Raw genomic sequence first — 9,498 nt, forward strand, 5'->3', positions numbered from 1 at the left:
GCGAAATTTAGGGATGGTTTCTATGCAATGACACACATGGCAACATTACTAATATGGACACGTAAAAATACAAGTTTATCCATGACTTCTGTAATAGAAATTCAAATGGCAGGCTGAATGGGATGTTCGAGTTCAACATCTACGCCGTGCTCCACTCCAATAAGTTCATCTTACGGAAGTACATCATCTATTGAAAACACAGATTCAGAAGAGGAACTTGTAGCCACGACCGTTTTGGATGACAATTTAAAACCCGAAAACAAGAGGTTTGAAAACCAGGTTGGTGTCGATGTCTCGGGATTTATGGCGATCTTTTCTTTTCTCTTGACAGCCAAAGGATTATTAATCAAAATCAAAATTGCTATCTACTGAAGATAGCAAATGGAGGAACCATTCGAAGTTCTAAGTCAAAAAGGCTGTTAATTGGAAACGTCAAAATTGCTATCTACTGAAGATAGCAAATGGAGGAACCATTCGAAGTTCTAAGTCAAAAAGGCTGTTAATTGGAGACGTTAAAATTGCTATCTTATCTACTGAAGATATCAAATTGAGAAATGTTCAAAATACCCAAAGGATTACAGAAAGAATATATCAAAATGCTAACTGAAGATGTCAAAATTGAGGAACCTTTTGGAATAGAGGGTGTTGTATCAAAATGATTGGTACCTAGTATAAGCTTTGTCTAATGAAACGCATGATTCTTCCAAATTCAACATTAGATCTCTTGAAAGGACTATTTATTGTTTAATGAACAATGTTTTTTAATCTAAGTGACAAAAAAGGTGGTTTTTATTTATACTGTATTTTGATGTACCATTAGGCCAAAAACAATTGTTTGATTGCACGATTGGCGTAACATAAAAATAATTAGGGTAGGTAGGCCTACTATATATAGGTAGGGATTTTATTTCTTTTTCTTTTCACTTTTAAAGCTGTAAATTGCGTTTGATAAAGGCCTTGGAACTTTTTTTTTTAATGTAATTTATTATTATTTTTTTAAATTAATTATTATTATTTCTTTTTTTCAGGGTCGGGCCTACTTTTAGGGTCGGTCGGGTTACGCCAATCAAATAATATTTTAGGCCTTATTGATACACCTTGTGGCCAAATGACCATTGGAGACATCCAAATTGCTTTCTGCAGAAAATAGCAAAATTGAAGAACCATCTTAAATATCCAAAGGGCTATTAATTGGATAATTAAAATTGCTATCTACTGAAGATAGCAGAATTGAGAAAACATTTGAAATATCCAAAGGGCTATTAATTGGAAAATCAGTGGCGTAGCGTGGGTCATCACATTGGAGGGCACCGACCATGATTAAGGGACACTGGTCTGATTTGGGCCCCCACAAGCCGTTTTTCTGCAATTTTCCTATTGGAATTTTTAAAATTTCAGATCGATGGGGGGGGGGGCGGGCACGTGCCCCTATGACGCCACGCCACTGTGGAGAATCAAAATTGCTATTATGCTGAAGACAACAAAATTGAAAAAACATTTGAAATAGCCATAGGGCTATTAACTGGAGACATAAAATTGTTATCTGCTGAAGATATCAACCTTGAGACCAAAATTTGCTATATATATACTGCTGAAGATCTCAAAATTAAGGAACCATTTGAAATAGCCAAAGGGCTTTTTTAACTGGAGACATAACACTGTTATCTGCCGAAGATATCAAAATTGAGACCAAAATTTGCCATATACAGCTGAAGATCTCAAAATTAAGGAACCATTTGAAATAGCCAAAGGGCTTTTAACTGGAGACATAAAATTGTTATCTGCTGAAGATATCAAAATTGAGACCAAAATTTGCTATACTGCTGAAGATCTCAAAATTAAGGAACCATTTGAAATACCCAAAGGGCTTTTAACTGGAGACATTAACTTTTTATCTACTGATGGTAGCAAAATTGAGATCAAAATCTACTGAAGATATCCAAATTAAGGAACATTTTGAAATAGCCAAAGTATTGTTAAAGGAATGAGACCTGATCTATTTGTAAAATCGAATTTTTAAAATTTACGTATAACATCAAATGTCACCACTTTCAAGCATTTATGCAAAAAAGAACATGTAAATGTTTTTTGTAAATGTGATAAATTGCTTATGGAATTACTGACATTTATACAGCGTGATATTGGTAATCTGCAGTGTTTTTAATCATGATAATCATCATGATCATGTAATATATTGATTTCAAAGGAAGACCCTATTTTTCCCAGTACCATATCATATGAAATTAGACATTTCAACGGTGTATTTCCGAAGATATCACCAAAAAATACCTAATTAGTCTCAAACGTGGTATACCACAGTCGAGACTAATTTGACAGTTTTTTGATGATTTCTTACGAAATATACACCTAATTTCAATATTTTAATGAGAAAAATATGACCTTCCACCTGATACCAAAATCTGCATTTTGATGGGTAAAGGGGGAGATGAGGCTGTCTATCAGGTTACCCACCTTTAATTGGAGACATCCATATAAATTGCTTGCTAATTTCTGAAGGTATCAAAATTGAGGACCCATTAAAAGTAGCTTTTATTTTTTGGCGACATTCAAATTGCTATCTACTGAAGATAGCAAAATTATTAAGAAACTATTTGACATATCCAAAAGGGCTATTAACTGGAGACATTAAATTGCTATATCTAATGAAGATAGCAATTATTGAGAAACCATTCAAAATAGCTAATTGGCTATTAATTGGCGACATCTACTGAAGATAGCAAAATTGGAGTACCATTCGAAATAGCTCTTATTGAAGACATCAAAGTTGCTATCTACTGAAGATAGCAAAATTGAGGAACCATTTCCAATTGATTAAACTTGATAAAATGATGCCATCTGCTACAAATAGGAAAAACAGAAGATAGCAAACTTAATATAATGATGCTATCTACTACAGATAGGAAAAACAGAAGATAGCAAAGTTAATATAATGATGCTATCTACTACAGATAAGAAAAACAGAAGATAGCAAACTTAATAAAATGATGCTATCCATTGAAGATAGCAAACTTAATAAAATGATGCTATCCACTGAAGATAGCAAACTTAATAAAATTATGCTATCCACCGAAGATAGCTATCCACTGAAGATAGCAAACTTAATAAAATTATGCTATCCACCGAAGATAGCAAACTTAATAAAATGATGCTATTCAACGAAAATAGCTAACTTAATAAAATATGCTATCTACTGAAGACGGCTAACTTGATAAAATTATGCAAATCTCCCGAGTATTGCAAAAATTTAAGATTTAAAATGTAAAATTTGTAAATGTAGATTACGAAATCAGTGGTATGCAGGGGCCATCATTTTTCCAGTTTGACGTCCGGGGCTTAATTACCCAGCAAACACAAAAACGTTATTGTAAACTATTTTTGCAAACATTTTTGCCAAATATTGTATCAATACTTAAATAACATTATGTTAAAATATTTGAACCCAGCAAATACAGAAATGTTCTTAAAATGTTTTTTTCAAATCCTTTTAATAACATTTAAATGTCGGGTTATATAAAGGTCATGAAAACGTTTTTAAAACGTTATGGAAAATATTTTGGGCAAACATTTTTCACAAAATATTTTTTCAACTAAAATAACATTCTGTTTAGAATGTTTTGTATCAAGTTTTCAAGAATGTTTTTGGAATGTTATTAAAACGTTTTTATACCCTTTATATAACCCAACATTTAAACGTTTTCTGTAAAACATTTTTGTTTGCTGAGCAGTAGATTATCAAAAAATGTTTTTTAAGATTATGAAAACGTTTTATACTCTTAATATACCCTTTATATAACCCAACATTTAAACGTTTTCTGACAACTTTTTATAACCTTTTGCGAATGATGTCGAAACGTTTTGTGTTTGCTGGGTATACTGTGTATAAACAATAATAAAGATATTATCTCTCTTGCTGCAGGAAACTAATGAACAAAATGAAGGGCAACCATGCAGACCAGGAAGACGAGGAAATCCAGCAGACCATCCAACTCATTCTCTTACTTCACAAACAAGCACCAATGTAAAGCAATCTAAGACTAATAACGAGAAAAACATGGAATCCAGATCTCCTCCTGAGAATGACAAAGGCATAGTATGTATTGTATGTGTACAGGGTGATTTAAAATGAACTGTACCCAACTTTGCCCATTTTTTATATATATATTCGCGGAGATTGTACATATCAAAAGACTATCATAGAAAGCAGTGATAAGTGTTCTGTAGTAGAAATTTTGAATTTTGATAATAAATGGTTTTAGTCAGAAGATATCGCATTTTCAATTTATCATCCCAATTTTAGACCAACACATGGAACTAAGTTTATCCATGTTCTCTACGCAGTAACAAAATTGGTGTGTTTTATAAAAATGTACTTTTCTTCAAAACCATTTGAGGTAAAGACATGATTTTTTCTCCAATAATAGGAATCATACTATCCTGTTACAGCTTACAAACACAAATTATTTAAATGTCGGTAAGTATTTTATTTAAATTTTTGAATTTGGGTACAGTTCATTTTAAATCACCCTATAGTGTAGTGGTAAACAAAACAACCAGTTGCAACCCTTTGGACCAACTACCCAGCAAACACATGTTTTTTAAAGTGTTATAAACGGGTTTTGGTTTTGGTCAAAATGTTTTCGTAACATTTAAATGTTGGGTTATCATATACAGCAGTTTTCTGGCATGCAATGTATAGCCCTACATCTTTAGGCTAAATTATTTTCTTGTCCTTGCACTATCTGCGGAAGACAGGGTCCGTCTTCTGAGAAACCATCATTTGCAAATCACAACCAAGGGATTAGTCTCCTACACAGCCAGTTTGCGTCGGTCTGACACTCGTCAATCCTAATGTTCGTGATAGCCACATACAGTCTGGCCCGAGACTACCAAGGGATTTAGTAACATGGGATGTGCAAGTTGAAATCCATACACCCCCAATGGAAGACATGATCTTAATCCACACAAGGAGGGTCAATTTCAAATGGGTTATCTGAATGGGTGACTCCATTTGAAATCTACACCCCCTGTGTTTGAGATCAAGGCCATGTCTTCCACATGGGGTATATGGATTCCATCTGGAATTGCCCAATCCTATATGGTCCATCTTGATTTGGCTTATCAAACAGAAAATCGTATAAATGTTCAGAAAACCATGGTCAAATGGCAAACCGGTGGTTGCCTTGAAAGCAGGGATATCAAAGTCCAATTAACATTCATAATTTTGTTTTTTGTTCTTTGTTTTAATCAATGCAAACCATTTCTTTCTTCTTACCAGAATTCTGACGACAAAAAGATTGATAAATTTGCAACAGAACTCAAGCTTAGTCTCAAGAACATTTATATTAAAGCGGAGCAGAAAAAACAGCAAATTAAGTATGCAGCGGAGCACACTGACGGCGACAAAGCAACGATTCACTTGACTCGTAGTTTCCGTGATACCGCCCCCGTTAGTCCTGTACAATCAAAAGAAAATACCGTAGAAACAGAAACAGTTGAAGATGTTCAGGACTTTTGGGCTGATCAACCAATTGAAACTGCGGAAATAGACACTGGAGATGACTCTCCATGGTGATATATGTATCATTTTACGAAGGTGGTATTTGCTTCTTAATTAGCAAGGTTTATCCTTTAATGGCTTGAATTAAATATCCCGTACAAACATTGTAACATTAAATTCCAAACTGTGCATTGCTTGATTTCACGCCTTGAAATAACCAGCTATTTTGGTAGTTTTGCTACAGTAACTATGGGTAATAGTGTGTGAGCTTCGGGGTTGCGTGGTACCACTTGGGGGGGGGGCAAAGCTGCACTTTTACCATATAGACCTTTTTCTGATGACGTCACCTAATCGATATTGGGGTCTGAGATGTAAACAAACAACACGTGCGTTTCTCACGTGTCCACGATGTAAAAACACCAAATATTGCGTATTTTCTCCTCTGTTTTGTCATATTTCACGTTAGCTTCCATAAAATAATTGTTTACGGGAACTGTATACTAGTTACCTTTGTTCCAGTTAGTTTTTATGCTATAAAATACAAAAGATACGGAAAACCGCGATGCTATTTAAAATTCAATCTTTGTTTTGTTTCACAATTTTGTTTACTTTTTACACCGTGAAGAACTAAACGCGTACTGCGAGCTGGCAATTCCGCTCAGGACGCCTAGAGTGGCGCTAAGTTGATCGCGCGCGCCGGCGCGGTAGTTGCTTTTGGGTGCTGATGACTCGAATGCTGGACCCCAATAACGATTGATTGGTGACGTCTGAGAAAAAGGTCTATAGGTAGTTGACACAAAAATGCCTGGAGTAGCTTTTGGCGGGAAAAGGTAATTGAACTTTACACCTGGGTTCAAATTTCATACTCACTCAAATTGGGTTAAAAACCATTCCAATGTATTCCTCTAGTCATACAGATTCAGAAAATGTATAGACGAATCCTACGAGCCAGGAAATGGTCAGGATTAAGTCGGCCATAGCTGGGGGCCTTCCGCGCCAAACTAGCTTAGATCGTTTGGATTGCGATCCAAGACTTGAAGACGCCCACTATCGCGAATGCATCGGAGGATGTAGCACTTGCGCCACGTCACAGGAGCGGTAAATGCTGCACGCCTATGATACTGACATTGCGTAAAATGGATGGGAGGCCCCCAGCTATGGCCGCCAGTGAGGTGTAGTATTTTGTGGCTATCTCATCTTTCTTATTTGGCTTTTTATTCCTTATCAATGCCACTATACCAGCACGTATATCATTAGTGGTGTCGTCAGCAAGTCTTTTGGACCTTGGATGATCTTCAAGGACGCTCATTCCATTCTTGAGCTCTAAGAACCATTTCGTTGCTGGTGAATACCAAGGACTTCATTGCCATTTACAGCAACTGTACATTGTTAAATTTTATTCGAGTTTTCACCACCGTCCGGAGATATTTTCCATGACCCTGTATTCACTTCTAGTAGTACCTGTGAATTCATGCAGGTAGGCTTCCTCTGAAGAGTGTACTGTCCACATACAGCGATGCAAAAATCTAATATCTTTGCAGTAATGTTTTGAAGGAACAAGTTTTCAAATGAGACCAAACACTGCAAACCCAAAACATCTATAATTCAGCAAATCGTCTAGTATTGGAGATTAGATGTGAATAGTGTATTAGCCTTTGTTAAACTGATACTGGACACAATTATGGACACAATTATAGACACATTCATGGACTGCTAGCTCCCAATTTACCAGCCCAAATGTTTTGTTGTAGACTTTTTCTGAAGATCACTAACTATTATTCAATGTTGATTGTTGTACAACTATATGTAAAATTACTGTTCAAATAATACTATTTAAACATACCCCATTGAAATCCATGCTTATTGTTTGTTAGCAATTCGCTGAACTGGAAAATTGCTTCTTTTCACTGATTTATAAGAACCCATGTTTGCTTCTTATTCCAGAATCACCCATGTGTAAAATGCACCCAATGCTGTTTTGGGCTTAGTGTCTAATATTGAGTCTATTTATCAGACTACATTTGAGGTATACTGCCCAAATAGTAGTCTAAATTTGTGTCTATATTTAGTAGTTAATCCCTCATTGTTACTGCCAAACCAATTCTAGACGTTTTGCTGAAATATAGACACTTTGGGTTTGCAGTGAAATTCAATACCGTGCGACAAAGTAGCATACAGAGTTCTACGAACTATTTAAAAAGCATAATAACCAAAACTGCAAATATTTATGACTTTCCTTAATGCTTTAATATCTCTACCATACAATCCTATTGCATAGAAAACAGTAATGGGATTGATTAAGAAGCAAACATTCTCTGAGCAGGATTTCTAATGTAACTTTTGTTTTTCTACTTCAAGATAAAATGCTAGCTTGATCTTGCTAATGAATAGGATTGAAAATTTCTTACAAGCTAGCCAAGCAAAGAAAACTGAATATGATCTGAACCAGTGCTCTTGTCAACTGAGCTATCAAGGAAACTGTCGCATTAAAGAGAACGAGGTCTACTCTACCCAAAGTTTGAAATACCACTTTTTTTCTGGAATTAATTTGGTAGAACTCAATTATTTCTCCTCAACGCTTGTTACTAGAAAAGTAGGGGAAGCTGGATTTACAAGACTTGGCTGTATTGTAATTCTATTCCCTCCAATGTCATAAGCTTACATTCTAGCTTAGTTGTTATGGTCCAGAGTTTCAGAGGTCACAGGTTCAAGTCCTGTCAAGGTTGACAATATTTAATTTCATGGCCAATTCAAGGGAAAGAGTAAATGATCCATACCTTTCAAAACAAATAAGAACATGGCCTAACTTCAAAGGAATTGACTGAATCAATATTAATATTACTGACGTTGACTGAAGCAACATAAACATCATCAATGTTTCTTGAAATAAACAAGTAACTTACATAAGGCCAAGTAAAAAATAAAACATGTTTCTCGTCCGGGTTTTTGAAAAAAGGAGGAAGAGGGGGCTTCTTATTTTCTATTTTTTATCGTAAAATTGGTGTAAATACCCATACTTAGAGCTGTTTTAGCGTATACAATGATGCCTAGAAAAAGGAGGAGGCCCTTTTTTATTTGTTGTTCTGGGAGTTACACCCCCTCTAATGATCACAAAACCTTCCTAAAATGTTTCTTGTATCTTAACAAGGCTATAGAAAGCATCCCAACTTCCTAGACATATTTTTTGAAAAGTTATAGGGGAGGGGGGCAAAGCTGCACTTTTACCATATAGGTAGTTGACACAAAAATGCCTGGAGTAGCTTTTGGCGGGAAAAGGTAATTGAACTTTACACCTGGGTTCAAATTTCATACTCACTCAAATTGGGTTAAAAACCATTCCAATGTATTCCTCTAGTCATACAGATTCAGAAAATGTATAGACGAATCCTACGAGCCAGGAAATGGTCAGGATTAAGTCGGCCATAGCTGGGGGCCTTCCGCGCCAAACTAGCTTAGATCGTTTGGATTGCGATCCAAGACTTGAAGACGCCCACTATCGCGAATGCATCGGAGGATGTAGCACTTGCGCCACGTCACAGGAGCGGTAAATGCTGCACGCCTATGATACTGACATTGCGTAAAATGGATGGGAGGCCCCCAGCTATGGCCGCCAGTGAGGTGTAGTATTTTGTGGCTATCTCATCTTTCTTATTTGGCTTTTTATTCCTTATCAATGCCACTATACCAGCACGTATATCATTAGTGGTGTCGTCAGCAAGTCTTTTGGACCTTGGATGATCTTCAAGGACGCTCATTCCATTCTTGAGCTCTAAGAACCATTTCGTTGCTGGTGAATACCAAGGACTTCATTGCCATTTACAGCAACTGTACATTGTTAAATTTTATTCGAGTTTTCACCACCGTCCGGAGATATTTTCCATGACCCTGTATTCACTTCTAGTAGTACCTGTGAATTCATGCAGGTAGGCTTCCTCTGAAGAGTGTACTGTCCACATACAGCGATGCAAAAATCTAATATC

The sequence above is a fragment of the Amphiura filiformis genome, chromosome 5 (genome assembly GCF_039555335.1).
Source record: "Amphiura filiformis chromosome 5, Afil_fr2py, whole genome shotgun sequence".
Lineage (NCBI taxonomy): Eukaryota > Metazoa > Echinodermata > Ophiuroidea > Amphilepidida > Amphiuridae > Amphiura > Amphiura filiformis.